Genomic DNA, 22,914 nt, shown 5'->3' with positions numbered 1-22,914 from the left:
CCAATGATTGCTTAGAGGAGCAGATCCTGCACTAAGTGCTTGTCTTGGAAGTAAAAGGTGGAGGAAGCATAATGCATAATGCATTTCCACAGCCTTAAAGGGATTATCTAGCTAGGTAAAATATATGTTAAATTATCCCTCCTCCTTGAGACTAACAAATCGTTCCATACATATCTTTACCTTTTCTGTTGCCTTCCCTCAGTTTTAAACCTGCTGCTTTCTGCCAAAGACAAAAAAAAACTGCGTCTAAACTTTTAGTCCTGTCTCTGCTCTCAACTCCCTCCTCCCCCTCCCTTCTGAGATGGATGATGTACACAAGTGCAACATTGTAGCTTCTTTGTAATGCTTAATATGTGAGTTACAGGTAGGTACTTGTTTACATTAGATGACTTAGAAGGGGGGGGGGGGGTTGAGAGCAGAGACAGGGTGAACAGCTCAGATACAGTTTTTTTTTCATCTTTAGTAAATAGCAGCAGGCTCAAAACTAAGGAAAGGTGATAGAAAAGGTAAAAACAAAGGAAGGGGGGTGTTAAATTTTATACTTACCACTATGGTCTTCTTATCGTTACACAATATCGCTGCAGCCGATGATTGGCAGTGATTAAAATTGCTCCACTTAGGTAATGAGCATGTAAACATTTTAGTTCTTGCTCAACTTTAAGAGGGACCATTAAGAAAAAAATAGAAATTACAGCACCACTTAAAAGAGTAGACGCATGCTCTGCTTTCATTCAGATTTTTATAATTTTATCTTGGGTTTAGAATTTTGAATTTTATTCTTAGCCTAATTTAGCCAAAAGCACTAGAGAAAACTCACATACCCCAATGGAATCTGTCAGGAGTTGTTGGGGTCTTATCTGAAAACAAAAATGTCATACCAATCATGGTTTTATTAAACATGGAAGCCATGCAGGCCTATTCAGTAGAAAGGTACAACTGGTAAAACTACTGTGTTGTTGGAGCTATAAAATATGTACAGACGTTCAAAATAATGGTTCGATTTTTAAATCAAATAGGGGAACAAAGAAACAATTACATCATTTTTTTTAAAACTGATTGGTACAAGTATCCACAACCATCTCCTGTCATAGTCCTTTGACCTGGTTGATAGCCCTAATTAGCACATATTTGGAGAGCATGGGGGATGTCAATCAAGTCTCAATCACCCCGTCTAATGCGGTCTTGCACCCCATTAGCATGTTAGAAAAACATAAATCAGAGAGATGAGTGTAACCAGACCATGTTTGAGTCTGATCGTTCGGCATTTGGATACCAGTGGCTGAAGAAGTTGGATGCAGTCCTAGAGAGTCCAGGATAAAGGATAAAGCCTATTGCTGTATCCATGGTTTTCCTGACTCTCTAAAGCTGCCTTTAACTTCTTCAGCCTCTGGTATTTAAATATCGAACGATTGGACTCTTTTAAGGGGACTTGTCACTCCGGCTGCCGGGGTGAAGCCCGCTCGACCCCCCAGTGGAGCCCCTTATACTTATCCCCCTCTCAAAGTCCCGGTCCTGGACCCCGTCCTGCCACCGAGAAATCCCCCTTGGAAGCCGTGCGTGCGCTCACTAGTGATGAGTCCGATGCCATAGAGAATTACTGGAGCAGTCATTCTCTATGGAGTTTGGACTCTTCTCTGGTGAGCGCATGCATGGCTTCCAACAGGGATTTCTCAGTTGCAGGATGGGGTCCGGGACCGGGTACTTCGAGGAAGGGGTATGTATAAATGGCTCCACAGGGGGGGTTGGACGGGCTTCACACCCATTCCAAATACTGTAACAAAATAAAAAAAAAAATAAATAAAAAAAAACAACCATAGACAGCAAAAACAACAAAAGCTATGGCTCTTGAAATGTGACGATGGAAAAACTACAAATTTACTTGATCCAAAAGCGGCCTGGCAGTTAAGGGGTTAATCAGCAGAATTTCCATCTCAGGAATGAAATTATTAACGTGCCAATTTATTATATGCAGAATTTTCCCCAGTTCCCGAAAAGTAGGACAAACCATGTCTCCCAGGTTAAAGAGATTTTTCTCCCATCCCTACAGCCAAACTCTTGTGAAGAATGTTATCCGGAAAAGTAAAAAGACGAAATGAATAGTATTTACCACTGTACATTATACTTGAGATCCCTCATGTTACGAAAAGGGCAAATATAACTTCAAAGCTATTCTCTCAAACAGACTGACATTGGGCTTTGAAATATAAACCAACTCCCGAGCACTGAAACAAAATAGAGTTGAAAAGATCAGGAAAGTTTCGAAGAGAATAGAAAATATATTAATCCATGTAAAAGTAAAACATTGGAGAAAACGTGCGGTTTTCAACTGATTTCTGATGCCATCTGTTCCATATGATATAACATGTATAGAATCCATCTTTCTTATCCATCTTGGTAAGTAAACATCTTGTAGGAAATAGAAAACAAATATCCTATAAAAGTTGTTTGCAAAGTTTCAAACTTCTAGACACATTTAGTGCATACAGATCATATACGTATTCATGTATGTGTCTCCAGGGTAACAGAATTTCAATGCCATCTGTTCCTTAGTACTCTGTATATACTTTATCTTTGTGCTGGTAAATAAACATCAAAAATTTTATGCACACCTGCAAAACACCTGCTTTATGTGTATACAGCTTTTATAGAGATCAACAGGCACCAGAAAGTTATTAAGATTTGTAAATTATTTTTATTTAAACAGTTAAAAATTGAGGTGCTATATGTCCTGCAGGAAATGGTGTTCTCTTTATAGTCTGACACAGTGCTCTCTGCTGCCCCTTCTGTCTATTTAAGGAAATGTCCAGAGCAGTAGCAAATAGGCATAGAATACCTCTCCTGCTCTGGACTGTTCCTGACATGGACAGAGGTGGCAGCAAAGAGCACCAAGTAAAACTGAAAAGAGAGTATACAGCAGCCAATTAGTAACAGCTTGAGTTTTTTTTTATTTTTTTTAAAATCTAAGTAATTTACAAATCTGTATCACTTTCAGGCTCCAGAATTTTTATTTATTTATTTATTTATTTAAAATTTAGCTGTTTATGTTAAATGCAAAAAAAAAATAAAAAATAATGCAATAGTCGCCTCTCCTGAGCAGAGTTCTTTTAGTTCTTGTTCAAGATCAGCAAAGAGAATCTGGTGAATCAAAATTTGTTGCGAACTAGGCTGTCAATTTGCTTTGTTCTGTCAAGCGAATTCCCACCTATTCATTAAGGAAATTCTAAAAAAAAAAGACATATTTTTTGGAGCATCACTGGGCGGGAAAAAAGGATTAACGATAATCCCTAGCACCCATCCAATCAGCTGCAGGCTCCTCTGTGATGTCAGCACCTCCCCCAGTCCGCTGTGTGTGGCGGAGAGAGCAGGATGGGAGCAGGCAGTTGAGGCAGAGCAGGGAGAGACTAACAGAGTGATATAGGGACAGAGAGGAGGATAGGAGGGCTGATTTTGGGGTCCCAGTACTGTAGCTACTATGGTTTGGCAGTTTTATTGAAATTCGTTAAGATATGCAAACATTAAAGAATTTCTCCCAAAATTTGGGAAGCTCACAAAACAAATTTCCGCCTGCTTTGCTCATCTCTACTTAACACTAATACCTATGTGTGGACACCCAGTGGTTATGATGTGAACTGCAGTCTGTTAAGGGTTTTGTTAATGCATCACATTTTTTTTTTTTGAACGGTGTACAGATTATAGAATTGAAATTAAGATGATAAAGCTTTATTTTTCATTTTTAGAATTATTAAATCAATTGAATTTAAAGGGGTTCTTCCATATTCCATAACTCCAGACACAAATAATAGTCCTGACTCTTCTCTATAGGAAATCTCTCCAAAAGTTGATATCTCTGCCAAAGTATTTGCATTTCTATTTGTACTGTTTTTGTAGATCTAAGGGGTTTTTCATGTAAACTTAAAGGTGTCTTTATAATCACCACTGCTGTCAAATTCCTGTACAGCAAAGAAAACACATTCCCTCTTCTATTAAAAGTTCAAAACACCGCAGTTAGTAATGAGCCGGCTGCTTCATGGAGTGAAATGCTGGAGGATTTATGCTTACGGCTGAAAATTCATGGTTAACAAGCTCATTTACCTACAACCACAGACAACCAGCAACCTTTGATGTTAAGTCCTCCTGAAACTTTTCTCCATTTTGCTACTAAATAACTTATGGGGGGGGGCTTTATCACTGTAATAGTCACATTTCTGGAAGAGTAATGATAGGTTGGGTGGTTGTTTGGAATTATTTATAAAAATGTTGCTTACATAGTGCAATAAAAATAGTAATATATGCAACGCAATGGAATCCAATTGCTCCTATTTTGGGCTTAGTCCAAATGGATAAAAAGATAAGGGGTTGCAATGGGAATTACAGTCTATCATGAATATAATGAATTTGTTTCATAATATATCGGAAGCCCAGACACAGTTTTCAACAATTTTCTTCAACTTTTTTCTTGCTTATCAAAAGGGCATAAAACCCATCAATGGCAAATAGATATGAGAGATTCTCTGGAGATAAATTTCCGATCTAATTAAGCAAATCTTTTCGATTTGTTTCAGATTAAGATCCGGATTTGGATTTAAAGGTGCTTTAACCCTTTAACGGCCATAGGACATTGATGCATTAATGCCCAGGTCGTTTTTGGATTTCAGCTTATGGGATCATAATGATGTCCGTAGCTCAGCCCCCTCTCCTCTGTCTCCTGCCACTGTTAGAAGCCTGTAACAGCAGCAGGGGAGAGAGGGGAGGGGGCAAAGCTCGTGGCCGTGCGTTGGCCTTCCCTCCCTTCCCAGCTGGCTTTGATAGCCAGGACACTGGAAGCATGAGGCTTCAAGTGTCCATGGCTACCATCAGGGATCTGTGATCACATTGCAGAACCCTGATGGTTGCTAGACAGAATTCTCCCTTTGGAGAGGGAGAATTCTCTCTGTGAAACCCTATAATGTCTATAGGGTCAACTGTTAGCACCGGAGCACGGCTCCAATGCTCAAAGTTGCGGCAGGTCCACGGCTATCACTGATAGCCGGGACCCACCGCGGATGATAAAGACACAGCTTCTTTGCCTTTGTAATCCAGGGATCATAAATCAACATAGCTACAGTACCGTTAACGAGTGGGTTAATTACCCTGTGATTGCCATAGTATGTATGTACAGAAACAGGGACTCCTGCTTGAGTACACTACACTGGGTGCAGTTTGCCAGAATTAGAGAATGTATTGAGTGAAAGCTGTGTTGCAGGATGAAATAAATCAATAAATCCAGGACTCTAGAATTTTTTTATTTTTTTTTTAAATTTGGGCCAAATCCTAATTATAATGTCACACTTTGAACACATTGATGGTCCATTGTAATAAATCTGGACATCACTGTCCCATTTTTGGCTGACCATTACTGTGAACACATTACCCATCATTCTCTGTTGTATTAGGCTTGACTAGTGTAGTTTATTTTTGTTCATTTCCTTTAAACTTCAATATCCTCCCCCACACACCCCGCTCTCACTCGTACACTGATCTTATTGAAGTTATACAATTCATAACCTATTAAACAACTCTGCCACATTGGAAGGTTCTTATAACCATTTACAGTAGCTTATTACCTATAGAAAAAAACACAGAGCTTAAAACAACTAGTAACCTACAAAATTAAGTATCTCCTGGTTTTAACTGGAAATATAGATTTTTTTTTTTTAAAGCACAAATTGAAAATTGGATTTTTTCATGGACGGATGAAAAAGTTGGAAGGATTTCAGTGCTGTAGAATTTAACTTCATCTGCAAATTTGACTATTGTGAGTCAGACAATGGGGAAGAGGCTAAATAAATCATACTTACGAGTTTCAGTAATTGAGTGCACAGAGGAGTCATATAGCAACAATGAACTTGCAAGGATGATAAATGAACAATGCAAAATAATAGACAGCTGATGAGTGCATAACTATACATCCAAAATATCTCCTGTTAATATGTAGTATAAGAAGAGCTTGGGATTTTAACCTGTTCCATATGGAAATCGTAACTTTCGAGGCAGTACGGAATGCTGTGAGCATACTGTAATTACATGGAGTATTATACAAAGCAATGAAGCGCTAAGGAAATAGCGAGACATTAATATTTCAATGTGTTGTTACCATGAAAAAAGTGATATTATGCTGTTAACTCTTTCCTCTACTGGTATCTGGGCTGTGGAGCCATGAGCAAAACTGTTTCCACCATGGTCATAAGCTATATGCTACAATAATCTGTCCACATCATTTTATTCCCTAATTGCAGCCTTTCCTCTGTCCTCAATTGCCAAGGCTTTTGGTCAATGGAAACCCTGGTGGGAAATACCATTACAAATTATTAACATTTGATACATGCGTTTGGTATGGATAGGTTGGTGATCATAGAGATGATCAAAATGAGCTGATTAAGATTAGAGATGAGGGAAGTGAATCTGACAAATTCCGATTCGCAGTGAATCAGGCATTTAATTTGGTTCATAGCTATTCAAGAATTCACAGGATTCGTTTTGCAAATTCACTGTTAGCTTACAGAACTGTCTTTTGGCGGGAACAAGGGATTGTCCACAATCCCTTGCACCTGTCCAAACAGGTGAAAAGCCCACAGTGATGTCAGCAAACCCCCCTTCCCTCTATATAAGGTGATTGGCTTCCTGGAGGTGGCCAGTCGGCTGTGTATAATGGAGAGTGGGTTGGAGCAGGCAGTTAGAGAAGGGAGAGAAATACAGAGAGGTGAGAAGGGCAGGGCGGATTGTGGGTAGTTTTCTGTGGGAGCTGTGAAGCCATTGTCCAGTATACCAAGTAACTGGGTGACTGTTGTTCATTATACCAAGTCACTGGGTGCTGGGTGTGCATTATAAGAAGTCACAGTGTCCATCTTAATAACCCACTGGGTGCTCATTTACCAATGTCCACTGCTGTTCGGGGAGAAAATTGATATTACGCCGCAGATCCACCAACGTCGACTACTGTCCACGGCGGAAATTGAATGAGGGACAGGCATATTGACATTTTAAAAAATTGACATTTTCCAATTTTGAAAAAATTGCTACTCTGCAATAGTCTTACAAGTGTAGATTTGCGAATATTAGTGAACTTTGCCAAATAAATTCTGATTGATTCGCTTATCTCTAATCAAGATGATAAAAAAAATACTTAGAATTTGCGAATATTGGTGAACTTTGCGAAACAATGCTTACTGATTCGTTCACCTCTAATCAAGATGATTGAAAAAAAATAATTAAAATTAGCCAACCTCCAGTCACATGAGCGTTCCGAAACCTGGAAAGTCCCAGCATCAAGTTTAATGCCTCCCTAGGGAGTCCTTAAAAACACGGATACAGCCAAAGGCGATAGTCTGTTTCTATGTTTTTCCTGATAGCCCTGGGGCAGAATACAACTTCTCCAGCCCCTGGGAGTCAAATGCAAGGGTTTGGGTTCGGACATAAGTGTCGACTCAGGATGTGTAATCTAATTTGCAGAGCCGTCCGGAGTTTCATCCATTTTGATGAAGATTTTCCAATCCAATTAGCAAGAGGTCTTCTATATTTATCTCTGTTTTGCTTATATGTATGTTTTCTAATGTTCTCTTTCTTCTTTAGTGTAGCTTTCTACTCTTGAATATAAAGGGCCACATGTATCATCCGGCGGACGGATGATTTTTGGCAGAAAGTGCCGATTTGCGTATTATTTTATACGCAAATGGCCGATTTGCGAATAAAATAATCGCAAATCGGCACTTTCCGCCGAGTACGCCAGGGGACGGAAAGGGGGCGGAAAGTAGGCGGAAAGTGGGCGGAACGGAGGGCGCGGACTCAGAGTCCGCGCGATTTATCATCCGTTCCGCCCAAATGTACGCCGAAAACCTACTCCAGTCCTCAGCTGGCGTAGGTTTTCGGCGGTGCGCACCGGCGCGCACAGGATTTATGTACAGGCAGTCCGCCTCTACATAAATCCCCGTACCGCCGGAGCTGCGGGGGCATTTTTAAGTCCGGCGTAAAAAACGCCGGACTTAATAAATGCCTCCCAAAGTCTTTAAATTTATTACGTTTGTCCTTTGTCCGCTGAATGCTTGTGGGTGCCAGCGAGTATTTGTGTATTACCCCTTTAAAGTCGCATTCCAGGGTCAAATGTACAAGACAAACCCAGGATTTTTAAAATAGGGATTGACGCCAAGCATTGTATGGAGACTTGCTAATGACAATAAGAATTATCCCATATTTATATATTTATATTTGTAGTTTAGTACAAAGTAATCCCTTACACAATTATCTCAGAATTTTGTTCTCCATTGCCCTGTAAACTGTGTTCAATTAAAAAAAAAAAAGGAAATTCCTAAATTTCATTTTTTTGGGGGGAATGGGGTGCGGAGAGCTGAGTATAAAAAAAAAAAAAAAAAAGTTTCTAAGGTTACAAAATAATATTTTTTAAAAAGCCTGATGTTTTTTATACTGACCACCGGCTCTCCTTTATAGGTTGTACTCCAGTTCAGGATCCTCAGTTATTGGTCAGAGTGGGAAGAACATCTACATGCATCTACTGTATAGGGCCATGTTTACACAACGTATCTTATGTATTAATCACGGTCATTGTTGCAATTTGCAAGAACGACCTTGATTAATACAGAAGATATGTTGCATAGAAATCAAAGAGGATCCCTGCCAGAGTGTATACATATAGTATACACTCTGGCCGGGATTCCAACCGGCCACACGGAAAACTGTCATGTCAGTTTTGTGAAGCCGCTATTCATTGAATAGCGGCTACACAGACCTGTGAGTTCACACAATGGAGAGTGCGGCTCTGGCTGCACTCTCCATTGTGTGCTATGGTGAATTAGGATGAAGGCTCAATTCAACTGCAGTACCGGCCGGGATGAACTTCACTGACACCGACCGTTCTGTCACATACCGGCCGGTGTAATACACAATGTGAACCCGTCCTAATGGTTTATTACCTGTACACTGGAAGTGCAAGAAGCTGGAACAATGTTGGTGCAGGATCTACCTTAAAGTACAGCTGATTGTTATTGGAGCACTTTAAGAAGGACATCCTGAAATCAACTAATCATTGGAAGCCCCTCATAACGAGAAGGGATTGCACGATGCAGACAACTTCCAGCCTTCTATTCCTTGTCACATTCTCAAGATGCTGCCAGTAAATGCATACACACTATTTTCCATATGAAAAAATAAATAAATAAAAAAAAAATCTTGTCATATCAAACTGACAGAGCAGCATGGTCAGGCTAGGTTCACGTCACAACTTGACAGTACGTTGCACCTATGGGATGTGGCGTATATGTGCATTTACTGGCCCCATTGACTTTAAAGGCATGAATGCAGTCAACTAGAGTATTTACTCAAAGTGCAGAAGCACATCAACATTTGGGAAATGAACCAAAAGTTAGACACTAGATGACTACATTCAGGCCATTAACGATATTGAGGTATATATATATATTGAGAGGTTGCCATTGTACAGTATATGTGCCTTGTAGTGTAAAATTGTGATGTAAACCGAGCTTTACTTACAAGAAAGAGTTCTGATAAAGTGATAGATAGATCGATCGATCGATTGATAGATAGATAGATAGATAGATAGATAGATAGATAGATAGATAGATAATAGATTACAGATAGATAGATAGATAGACAGGAGATAGATAGATAGATAGATAGATAGATAGATAGATAGATAGATAGATAGATAGATAGGAGATAGATAGATAGATTTAATTTCTGGTATAATTTCCGAGTATTTTCACATTAACATGCAGCTAGAATTCACCTTATAAAGTACTTTAACAATAGAAAATAAACTTCCCCAGCCACCAATACAAGGAACCTCTCCAGGATTTCATTTTATGTATGAAGAACTCTTATTTGTTGAAACCTTAAATTGAATCACAGTCTACAATAAACCTACATGTGCCCTGAAACAATTTAAAGCTACGAGGTCTACAAGCTTTGAAGAGCCATATATCAAAAACCATTTTGTATTATTATTATTTTTATTGATTTGTATTTTCCAGCAAACAGCAGCAAGAGGAGCAGCGGACGTGTATAGACGTTGGATTGTGTGCAGCGGTGGCCTCACATCTGCCGGTACCATGGATTTGGCTGGGATCTGTTACTATATTATTATAGATATATATTCTAAACATTGTGATTTTAAAACTGAAAATTAATTTGGATATTTTGAAATAAATTACAAAGTATGACTGGTATATGACTACAATAATAGAACATATTATCCTGTATATATAAACTAATATATGTAACCTAGGAGATATGGTATCACCATAGAGGTGCAACTATTATGTTATGTAAGTTAATTCACATGAGCCACTCCCACATTTCTGTGTCATGCACCACCCCCTCATTCCTGTGTCAGACTCCCATCCCTCATCCTTGCAGCAAACACCACCCCTCATCCTTGTGTCAGACACCCTCCCTTATCATTGTGTCAGGCACCCCCTCATCCTTGTGTAATACCCCCCCCCAAATCCTTATGTCAGACACTACTTCTTTATCCTTGCATCATTCTTTTACTCAAGTGTCAGGCACCACCTCCTCAAGATATGAAAAATTGTATAGAGCCCAGTATACTTTAAAGACCTAAAGATGTGTCCACCCTTACTTTTTCTTCAATTTAGTTAATAATTTCAAATATTCATGATTAGCGATAGCACAACTCAATATTTGAATAGCAGTGGCTGAAGAAGTTGGATACAGCCATGGGCTGTATCCATGTTTCCCCAGACTCCGCACACTCCCTAGGGCCGAATCCAACTTCTTCAGCCACTACTATTTAAATACAGTACGATTTTACTCATATCACAGCCACTGGGTGGCCATATATATACTCGATTAATAGAGTATTGCATGTATTGGCATGTATTTATCATGTTTCCAATGCTGGTTATCTTAGGACACAAATATATGGATGAGCCAAGAAGAAGGGTAAGGATGGACACATCCGTATGCAACTGTATAGTAATACAGTTCCATCCATCTGGAGCATTGTTAGATGGAGTGCTGAATATAATACCAGAATGTTATGTGAACCTAGGCTAAGTGTTGCTCTCTGCAGTATGCCAGTATCAATAATACCTTTATCCTTTGATTTTTAACATCTCCCCCCTTTTATTATTTTATCTAATTCATAGACCGCTGTGACGAATTATCTGGTCAGATTTTTGTTCCAAAGGGAAACCTCAAAAGCACCTGCAATAATCTGAACGTGTCGCACTAGAAAGACCAAAGATTACTTCTTAAATGGGGTCAAGAAAGACTTTTCAAATAGCACCTATACGGCTGTCACCAGAGCTATACTTCAGTATATGGGATGTGTATTTGTTTGCTTTTATGAATTAAATTACCTTGACATATGATGTATACGGTTTATTCCCGATTTCTTCTGGGGTTTCCAGCGTTAAGCTAAACAGTAATAGAGGTTAAAGAGGCAATTAAGCTATGGCACGGAGAACAACTTCTCAATTCAGCTGATTTGATTGAGGTCAGGTCTTGTGCATTACAAATACATTTGTAGCTTTGGTTAATATTTCATTCTGGTAACATTGAATGTTAACTGGATGCTTTGAAAAAAATCCCTCTGATGTTCCAAAATAAAACCTTAGATCTCCTAGAAACTGTACAGAAGCTTATTGTGCTCTAAAGAAGGCTTCTAGTATGTGTGATAATTAGAGATAAGCGGGAAGCGAACATGCACTAAGTGCGATTGCTTGGCATTTTAATACTGATGCAACTTATGGCCAGGTTCACACAAGGTAAGACCGTGGCTATTCTGTGACACCGCTATTGTCAGTGAAGTTCACTCCAGCTGGATGTACTTAATTTCTTTTTATCTGAAATGCGGGTGCATTCGGGTGTGTCTGCATTCCAATCACCTGTAGCCGACAATGTAAAGTGCGGCCGGAGCCGCAGTTTACATTGTCTACACTGTCATTTTTATGCAGCTTGAATTCCACAGTAAGTAAATTGATCGGCCTCAGTGATTAAATAATGTTGCAAACCGTTTGTTTAAACAAATTATACATTGTGTGAAAATAGCCTATGGTTGTATTCATGTTTTCCTCGACTCTCTAGGGCTGCATCAAACTTTGTCTCAAGCATGCTTGAGTCGCACTCATCTCTTGTGATAATCTTTACTACATGTTTACAAGGGGGGGGGGTGCAAGGGGAAACCTCACCTACATTCAATGTCTAGTAGCTGCTTAATACCACAGCTATAACAAGTCAGAGGGAAGGAGTGGAATGCCAGACAGCAGAACAGGTAGGACCTTTTCTGCTTTCCAGAGAACACTTTAAAGGGTCATATGGACATCAGAAAGATAAGACCCTATTCCTAAACTCCATCTACAAGCTGGGGCTTAAAATCTGGACCAAGCTATCCATCAATTTATTACATGATAGCTATTGGCTCAGATGTCATGTATGGTGGGTTAAAGCTTACCTGGTTATTGAAGTTAGTCCTACAGATCATGGACATATTTATAGCCATACCAACCGTACTGGATGCTCACAATGGGGCCAAAAGGGGAAGGGGGCAAGCTCAGGTGCAGTACAAATGACCTCTTTATATAGAAAAGCAGGTCAGTAGTTTTTTTGCTATCTGGTACTAGATAAGGGAGACAATGGCAGCCTTAATTAAACTAAGGGAAAGGTAAGGATGGACACAATGGCTGGAGTATAAAAAGTTAGTGTAATATTAGCATTGTTCTATCTTGATGTTCCTATGACACAAAATAAAACCTTCTATAGGACCACATATATTCATGACATTGTTTATATTACTGGTTTTAGAGGGTTCCACCTGCCCTAGGTTCCAGAGCCTGGGTTTTACTACAACCCAGTTGCCAAACTAGACCCCATAGGATACAGCCAATGACTATATCCATGTTTTCCACATAGCCTTAGGGCTTTATCCAACTTCAGCAGCCACCGCTAATCAAATGCCGAAAGCTCGGGTTCGGATGGACTCGAGCATGCTCAAGGTTCGCTTATCTCTATTTTTAATGCATTATCTTTTTTTTTTCTTTTTTAACAAACAGCAGAAGAATATCCTACAAGGTATAATTGAAAGCTTTAAACATCTCGTCTTCTTGGATTCATTCTCAGTTTTGACTGTTTTAAACTGCAAAGTGCTCGGAGCCTTAGGCCGGTTTCACATTAGAGTGTTTTGCCTCCATGTGTCATCTGTACTTATGTGAATCGTACTGCAGAGCAATGATAAAAGAGAGAGTTCATATTTCGTCGACTCCTGTCATGTCTTTGAGACGTATCAGAAGATGTCAGTGGTTGGGATCTGTACCCTGTAACCTTCATGGATGGCTGACTCACAGGGCCACCAAACTCCTTTGACCACTGTGCACCTTTGTCTTCTTATATCTATAGCCAGACTCTCACACTACTGCATGCTCCAGTAGTGATTATACAGGGGTCTTGCTGCAACCCACCCTGCCAGCCACACATGGATATAAACAATTTATATAATATATATGGATGCACTTGGACATGTAAAAGGCTATAAACAACAAAAATCAGCAGGATTTTTTCAGTGTCTCCCGTCACAGTAACTAAATGCTAGATACGCTTTAAAGAGAACCAGTCAACGGAATTTTACATAACAGCTCGTAACACATTATGAACTACAGTAATACAAACCCTACCTTGTATTTTTTTAAGGTGGCCATACTCCTTTAATACCTGTCGGCTGGGCGATTGTTATCTTTTCTGGTCTCCCCAAATAGATACATTTTTGGCAAGACCTTAAAGGGTACCTGTCACAAAGCTGATGTCTCCGGAGTGGCATGCAGACTCGGCTGGGAGATTAGGTTGCCATGTTTTTATTGAATTTAACTGGTGTGTGAAGAATTTAAGTGGTGTGGGAAGTATCCTAAGCAACCTGATCCTCCAGAGGCATCTGTGTCTGCACGCCGCACCAGTCATCAGTCAAAGATACGTCACAGATTAATGGGGGCCTAGACACCGGCTGTATGGAACCCCAAAATTTCTTATGGCTGCCCTGTGTCTGTATGTATGTAGCAGAGCTGCTAATGTATGGTGATGTAGCAAAGGTTTCTGTATCTGTATATTGATGTAGCACTGTGTGTGTGTGTTTTGATGTAGCAGAGCTATATGTGTATGTATGTGTATGAGTTTTGTACGTATGGGTATGATGTACTGTTATGGAGAGTGTTAAAGTGGCCCTGTCATTTCAATGAACTTTGACCCCTTCACTACTTTTACCTCTTCACTGCCTTAGATTACCAGGGAACTTTAATTAGCATACATTTTTCAGAATTTTTGTTTTTTATGTTTTCAGTTGTCTAAACCTGGGGGTATCTTTGGAAGCAAAAAACAAAAATATGATATGTATATATGTGTGAGTGAGAGTATTTTTTTCTACTAATGTCATTCAAATGTGCCTAAAGAATTCTAGAGAGATTATCTCAATCACAGATGTTTCCAATTGTCACCCACACTACATCTGGGTAAGTTAAAAAGAATAGATTCCTGTAGGTGTACAGTGGGGAATCACAGCCCAAGACTGCATGTACACCTCCTGGGGTTTTGTGTGTTAACTATAATAAAAATATAATAATAATAACAATAATAATAATAATAATAATAATATTCTACACAGTGTTATCTACACATGTAGTTGCTTCCCCTTGATTGGCCGTATACTACTTTGCTGTCTATTTGGAGTAACCTACTGTGAAAAGTACAGGAGCTGCATTGCTCTTCTATAGTGAGCAGTGAAGCACAGTATTGAGTGATGCTGAATGTGTTCATTGCTACTCCTCCGTGCCACCAAACCCATTTAATAGGGCAGGTGTAGGGGAGCTGGTCCATTGAATGTAATGAGTGAGCAAAGATGTATACAGCTTCAGACTATGTTCACACAACATATGTTTTCGTAAAGGTACGGCTGTTGTTGCAATCGGCAACAACGGCCGTACTTTTCACGAAAACATACGTTGCCTATTCCTCTATGGTATCCCGGCCCGAGCGTATACACATAGTATGCACTCCGGACGGGATCTCTCGCTGCGCCGCAAACAACAGACATGTCAGTTTTCTGTGGCCACTATTCAGTGAATAGCGGCCGCAGAAAACCATGTCAGTGCACACCATGAAGCGAGCAGATCCGGCCGTTCGCTCCATAGTGTGCAGTGGAGTGTTCTGATGCGGTCGCACATAGATGCTCCCGCATCAGAACCCCGTGGTCCGAAAGATCATCCGTACCAGCCGGGGTGATCTTTTCAGAGACCGGCCGTTCCGTGACCCAGCCAGGTCACAGAATGGCTGGTCTCTTATGCTGTGGGAAAACTCTGTTGATGTATTCAACTTAACAAGTCATTCTAGTCGCCAAGGGACCACCATAAAGCATACACCAAGACACACCAAGACCAAGACACAAGGTAAGACCTGGTCTACACTGACAACTTCTATATACAGCTACAACATACCTTTACCTGTAACCCTTTAGACTGTAAAAAATCTCTCTCTCTTTCTCTCTCTCTCTCTCTCTCTCTCTCTCTCTCTCTATATATATATATATATATATATATATATATATACACAATCATCTTGATTCCTTCTATAAAAATGTATGAGAAATATAATTAACATCATACACATGGCAGAGCCATATGCACAGAGTATGTCCTCTAGCATGTGGAGTCTCTATGGTTCCATGGAACTTTGTATGCCGCCATATGGTATCACCATCCAGCATTGTTTTAGGAAAGTATTCTTGCCAAGAAGCAAAACTTTCATCCTAGTATAGTTTTTCTACTCTTAAATAAAAGACTGTATTGTTCTGTATAAAATTGGAGACATATAGAGCGTGCCATAATACAACATCATACAACTGTGTCCATTTAAATGAGATCTTCTGAGTCATTTGTATGCATATGGGGTCTCTGTGGCTCCATAATAGGAAAATCTGTGTGTCGCCATATGGTGCCTTTGTACAGCATTGACTTATGGAGGCTTTCCCAACAAGAAACCATGCTTCTAGGAACGGCATCAATCGTGATATAATTTTTCTGCTCTCATATTCTCTATAGAACTAAGAACTAATAAATTGATATTATGAAATAAGAGGAAGGGAGCAGGTCGACTGAACCTCTATAGGTGCCATATAATATCTCTGGGCTTGTACGGTACTGTAATGTGACCAAGTAAATTATGTCAAAGGGAAAAATTATCTTAAGGAGTTTATGCTAATTTTCTCATTTGCAAAATGTGCAAATCAGGAAAAACTTAAAGGGAATCTGTCACTGGGTTTATGCTGCCTTAAATGACAGCATGAACTAGTGACAGAAATGATGAACAGATCCTTGTATTACGTTCGTTGTATCATTGTATAATTCTGTTTAGCCGTCCTCCTAATATGCAGGAGAATAGGATTCTTGCCACACACTCCCTCCCCTCAAGCTGCTGATTGACAGCTAACTGCCTATACAGAGCATGGATAGATAACTGCCAATCAGCAGCTGGTGGGTGGAGTTTTCTGTTTCTCATGAATACCCAGTACTACTGGGCTCATGTGCATAATGGAGAGGACTACTTATTGTCCATGTTATTCAGGAGGATATCTCCTTATCAGCTGCACAGAATAATGTAAGTGATACATCATTCTGTTCAGCTTCTCTGTCACTAGTTTTTGCTACCTTTAGTTAAGACAGCATAAACCTTATAGTCTCTTATAGTTTGGAGGAAAAAAAAGAAAGGGGGACATGAATAAATCTTTAAATTTATTGAAAGCCTAACTGAGGTTACAATTAAGACTTAGGCTATGTTCACACTACGTAAAACTACGGTCGTAGTTCTCACCGCAGAACTACGACCGTAGTTTTGCGGTGTGTAACAAAGCCTTATGTGCAATGGGATCCCGGCCGGAGCGTACACACATCGTATGCGCTCCGGCCGGGATCCCATGCCGCGCCGGAAAAAACTGACAGGTCAGTTTTCTGCGGCCGGAATTCAGTTCACACTGTCAGTTCACACAGTGAAGCGAGCGTCTCCGGCCGCCTGCTTTACTGTGTACTATGCTACTCTGCGGCCGGAAAGATTACCCGGCCGGTACTTACCTTGATCCGGCCAGAGACCGACCGTTGCGTGGAACGGCCGGTCTCATATGTAGTGTGAACATAGCCTTAAAGGGGTTATCCAGGATTAAAAAAAGCACAACTTTCTTTTTTTTTTTTTTTTTTTTAAACAAAAACTGTGCCACCCCTGTCCTTAGGTTGTGTATAGTTTTACTATTTAGCTCCATTAACTTAAATGGAACTGAGCTGCAAACCAACACTCAAACTGAGGACAATAGTGGTGCTGTTTTTGGATAAAAGCAGCCATGTTTTTGTCAGCCTGGATAACCTCTTTCAGAACTAGACATGGTGGAATATATTAAACAGGTTTCAGATCTGCTAGAAGTTTCAACAATTTTATTTCTTTAAGAATCAATTTTGTACTGAAAAAAAAAAAAAATCCTAATGACAATGACTACCTACTGCTCCGTTCCCAGGTAGTCTACCATCATATTACAGCACAGTATTATAGAACGGCACAACTGGTATATTTCATTTAAAAAGATTAAATAGTGTCCCCTAATGACCTTCCACAGAGATCTATCTCCCACCCAATACTCTAATTCACCCTGGGTGTCCATGTACTCTGACCTTACCAAGAGCATGCATTTATCCTTGTCTGATCAATACTTTAGCATATGAATCAGTCCTGCAATCCCTAAAGTAAGGCTAATTAACCTCATTCTTGTCTGTGACAGACGTGGATTGAAAAGATTAACCTTTAAACCTGACACATAACATCCCTCTACTACACCAATTTGTCATATAAAGAGTTCCAAAAAAGAGCAAACTCTTAGTATACCAACCGAAATGGGATAGAAATACTTTATATACTGTGTGGAATAAAGATTCATTGAGGAAAGGTGTAACTGGACCAATCCTTGCCCAAAAATACAAAATGCAATCAAACTCTCTAAATGTAGGACATAAGTCAGATAGTCAGATACATATCAGGGGAGAAGATTAGATCTATTCTAAGGAGAAGTCTGGCGAAAATTTTTATTAAAGTATTGTATTCACAAAACACAACTCCCAGAGCTGTGCGGGCTGTGGCTGCTGGAGAGGATGATGGCAGGGGGACACTGAGGGACACAGGGCACTGGGGGGACACTGAGCATCCCTCTGCCATCATCCTCTCCAGCAGCCAAAGCCCGCACAGCTCTGGTAGTTGGGATTTGACATCACCATGTTATCCAGGAAGTGACATCCCCATGTTATCCAGGAAGTGACATCACCATGTTATCCAGGAAGCCTTGATGCATGTATTCACAGAGCACGCAGCACCGTGAATATAAAGTGCAAGCCTATTGGAATGTGTCCTAACTAGGGATGGTCCGAACCTGCCGAGGTTCGGGTTCGTATGAACCCGAACGCTCGGCATCTGATTCCCGCTGTCTGCCTGCTCCGTGCAGCGGGTGGATACAGTGGGAAGACCGCCTGGAAAACTGGGATACCGCCTATGGTTATGGCTGTATCCCAGTTTTCCAGGCGGTCCTCCCACTGTATCCACCCTCTCAACGGAGCGGGCAGGCAGCAGGAATCATTTCCAAGAGTTCAGGTTCGTACGAACCCGAACCGAAGCAGGTTCGGACCATCCCTAGTCCTAACCAATAAATTTGAACCCAGCAGCAAGTCATAAAGTGTATGCTTTGTTGCTCAGTAAGTGCAGGGAAAAAAAACACTTTATAAGCATTTCCCGTAATAAGTGTATACTAGGGATTTGTATAACTTTTGGGGGGCAATACAATACTTTAATAAAGCTTTTCACTGGACTTCTCCTTTAATTTCTTAAACAAGTCCAGCTGTGGTGGACATTGAGCAAAGATACAACTTTGCCTTATTAGATACTGCTTGACAGCACCACAATGCTGATTACTCGTGATAATAGAACCCCCGTGCAAAATGTATTGCTTGTGATGAGCAAATGAATTTGGAACCAATCAAGCTGCTTCCAAGTTTTACAAAATAAAAACAAATAATCAGACCATCCTACTTTCTTTAGGTCAGTCAGGGACTCCTTGCTCCTGCACTTACTGAGCAACAAAGCATACACTTTATGACTTGCCTCTGGGTTCATTTTTACTAGGTAGGACACATTCCAGTAGGCTTACACTTTACACTTTAGGCTTATGCTTTACATTCACGGTGCTGCGTGCTCTGTGAATATATGGCTTGCTATCCAGTACATAGTTTCCAAGGAGCTCTAGTGTAGAGTGCCCTGAAAACTATGTAGAGAAGCAGACTGGAGTGCCAGATCTTCTACAGTAAGGCCTGATTCTTTACACGGCCTGATGTTCCAGATAAGGGGGCGCCGATCTGCTAGATTGGCACTCTCTTACTGAGCCTTTTACACCTCTCAACAATTGTGCAGCAAGGGCCCCTAATGTGACGTTCTGCCCTTCCCTCTGTGATGCAGGCCTGGTCTGGTGACTGGGAATACACCAGCGCCATGTGCGGAAATCGGGCCGCGGGTCAAAAAAAATCTCTGGGCCGATGCCAGTCTATTATTATAAAAATTGTAAAGCATTACACCTGATGGTACATTTGCTTAAAATTTGCAGAGTCTCTGCATCTAACACAGCAAGCTTAGAGCCAGGGCTTTTTAACTCTGATCGAATCACTAATCAATTCCTCCGGAAAAAATTTTGGGAGGTTTATTCATCAATACTCACCACTACACATTTATATAAGAACAAGAAAATCCTAAAAAGATCCTTTTCTCTTCAGGGGTCTTATATTCTTCAATAGACCCCTGATGAAGTCAGCATTTTGCTGACAGAACGCGTGGGGAAGGGTATATACCAGGGTCACTCTGATTCCTCTCTTAGCCTTTCATCCTGGTTTGTATATTATTCTGTGCATTAACCCATAGACGCACTAGGACGTTATAGTACGTCCTGGCAGGAGGTTACTTTCCACACCAGGACGTACTATAACTTCCCGGCTCCCGGTGCTCACTGTTTACACAAACAGTGACCGGAAGCCGAAACTAAACTGTCAGCTGATAGCTGACAGTTTAGTGTAGCTGCCCCTGGACCCTTTGAAGGTGTCCAGCACAGCCAATCACCGGCATCAGTGGATCGGTAACGATCCACTGATACCGGTAAAGCGAGCAGTAAACCCCCGGGTCCCGGTCTCTGCCGAGTTCCGGGATCCGGGGGAAGCTGCTGCCGATCCATTACACCCCCCCTGCCGTGTCTGAAGATGTCCGCCGATGTCCCGCCCCCCCCCCCCCGCCCCTCCCGCCGTGTCTGCCGCCCGGGCCATCCCGCCGCCGCCGATGTGCTGGAGGGTCACAGCAGATGCGATCTCTGCTATGACCCCCTCCTGCTGCAGCATGATCCCCCCCGGATCGCTGCTACAGCCGCCGTCGCTGCCGCCGCCACCGGAGGGGGTCACAGGAGATGTCTCCTTCCCCCTCCTCCTGGCAGCACTGGCTCCCCGGATCCCGGAGCTTAGAGTGAGTTCCGGGAACGGGGAGCCAGTGCTGCAGCAGCATGTACCAGCGTCTGTGTGATGACGCTGGTACATGCTGCTATATACTGTGATTGGCAGGTCTGTGATCAGAGCTGCCAATCACAGTATTTGATCGTGGCAGAGCATGGATGCAGGCTTTGATCACTCACTTTGTGAGAAGATCAGAGCCTGCATCCATATACTGTAAAAAAAAACACACACACACACATACATATAATAAAAAGTACCCCCTCCCCTGTGATCTCCCAGTAATAAGGGAGATCTTAGTTAGCGTCCATCAGTCAGTGTCCATTAGTAAGCGTCAGTCAGCGTCCGTTAGTAAGCGTCAGTCAGCATCCGTTAGTAAGCGTCAGTCAGCGTCCGTTAGTAAGCGTCAGTCAGCGTCCGTTAGTAAGCGTCAGTCAGCGTCCGTTAGTAAGAGTCAGTCAGCGTCCGTTAGTAAGTGTCAGTCAGCGTCCGTTAGTAAGCGTCCGTCAGCGTCTGTTAGTAAGCGTCAGTCAGTGTCCGTTAGTAAGCGTCAGTCAGCGTCCGTTAGTAAGAGTCAGTCAGCGTCCGTTAGTAAGTGTCAGTCAGCGTCCGTTAGTAAGCGTCCGTCAGCGTCTGTTAGTAAGCGTCAGTCAGTGTCCGTTAGTAAGCGTCAGTGTCAGTCTATATCCGTTAGTAATCGTCAGCGTCAGTCAGTGCCCATTAGTAAGCGTCAGTGTCAGTCAGTGTCCGTTAGTAAGCGTCAGTGTCAGTCAGCGTCCATTAGTAAGCGTCAGTGTCAGTCAGTGTCCGTTAGTAAACATCAGTGTCAGTCAGCGTCCGTTAGTAAGTATCAGTAACCGTCAGTCAGTGTCAGTAACCATCAGTCAGTGTCCATTAGTAAATGTCAGTAACCGTCAGTCAGTCAGTGTCAGTAACCGTCAGTCAGTGTCCATTAGTAAGTGTCAGTAACCGTAACTCAGTGTCCATTAGTAAGTGTCAGTAACCGTAATTCAGTGTCCATTAGTAAGTGTCAGTAACCGTCAGTCAGTGTCAGTAACCGTCAGTCAGTGTCCATTAGTAAGTGTCAGTAAACGTCTGTGCACACACAGACATAGGTGCTCCTTCTCTTCTGAGCCCTGTTGTACGCCCACACAATACTCTATGTTCACAAATGGGGTATTTCTGTGCTCAGTAGAGATTGCTTTACAAATATCGGGGGGCTTTTTCTCCTCCAAGCTTTTTGAAATTTGAAAAATTTGAGGTTTCATCAATGTATAAGTGTGAAAAATGTCATTTTTCATTTTCACTGCCCGCTTTTGCAAAAAACTGTGAAAAACCTGTAGGGTCCACATGCCCACTGTACCCCTTGTTACATTCTTTAAGGGGTGTAGTTTTCAAAATGGGGTCACTTATGGAGGGTTCCCACTGTCTCGGCACTAGGGGGGCTCTGTAACTGTAACATGGTCTCCTATATTTATTCCAGCCAAATCCCCACTCCAAAATTTAAAGGGTGCTCCTTCTCTTCTGAGCCGTGTTGTGCGCCTGCACAACAGTTTACACCCACAAATGGGGTATTTGTAAAAACTGCAGATTCAGAGGAATAAATGTTTTATTGTATTTTACTTTTTATAGCTGTGCGGTATGAAAGAAATAGGATTGAATTGGAATGTCTGCCAAGAAAATGGAAATTTTTACTTTTCACACTTACTTTGCAGTTATTCCTCTGAAATGCCTAAAGGGTTAAAAACTGTTTTAAATGTCAATTTGAATACTTCAAAGGGTGAAGAGTTCAAAATGGGGTGAATTATGGGGGTTTGTAGTATACAGGCCTCTAGAATATGCTTCAAAACTAAACTGGTCCCTAAAGAAATCCCAGTTTAAATTTTCACAAAAATTTAGAAAATTGCTACTAAACAATCACGGCCTCTAAAATCCTAAAAAAGTTAAAGCATGCTCACCAAATGCTGCCAACATAAAGTAGACATGTTATAGATATGAATTAATCAATAATTTATATGGTATAACTATCTTTCTTATTAGCAGAGACTTTCAAATTTAGAGAAATGCAATTTTTTTCAATTTTTCACAACATTTTGGAGTTTTTCACAAAAAAACTTAAAGGTAGTGGCCCAAATATACCACTAACATAAAGTGGAACATTTCACAAAAAAAAACAATCTTGGAACCACAAGGATCGGTAAAAGCATTCCAGAGTTATCAATATATAAAGTGACACATGTCATATTTGAAAAATTTGGTCGTGTCATAAACACCAAATGTAGCTGTGTCCCCTAAGGGTTAAGCATTCTGTATGTTTTATTTTTGTGTTGTGTTTATT

The 22,914-nt window shown here is 41.0% G+C and overlaps 1 protein-coding gene across 1 annotated transcript in view; it reads right to left on the bottom strand.

Moving 5' to 3' along the window:
- LOC138784110 (CUB and sushi domain-containing protein 3-like) overlaps positions 1-22,914 on the bottom strand; it is a 408,558-nt gene that overhangs the window by 44,275 nt on the left and 341,369 nt on the right. The gene's annotated exons all lie outside the window — the stretch shown is intronic.

This window comes from Dendropsophus ebraccatus, chromosome 2 (assembly GCF_027789765.1).
Source record: "Dendropsophus ebraccatus isolate aDenEbr1 chromosome 2, aDenEbr1.pat, whole genome shotgun sequence".
Taxonomy (NCBI): domain Eukaryota; kingdom Metazoa; phylum Chordata; class Amphibia; order Anura; family Hylidae; genus Dendropsophus; species Dendropsophus ebraccatus.
Note: the sequence above shows the minus strand (reverse complement) of the source record. Positions and strands in the feature narration are given on the sequence as shown.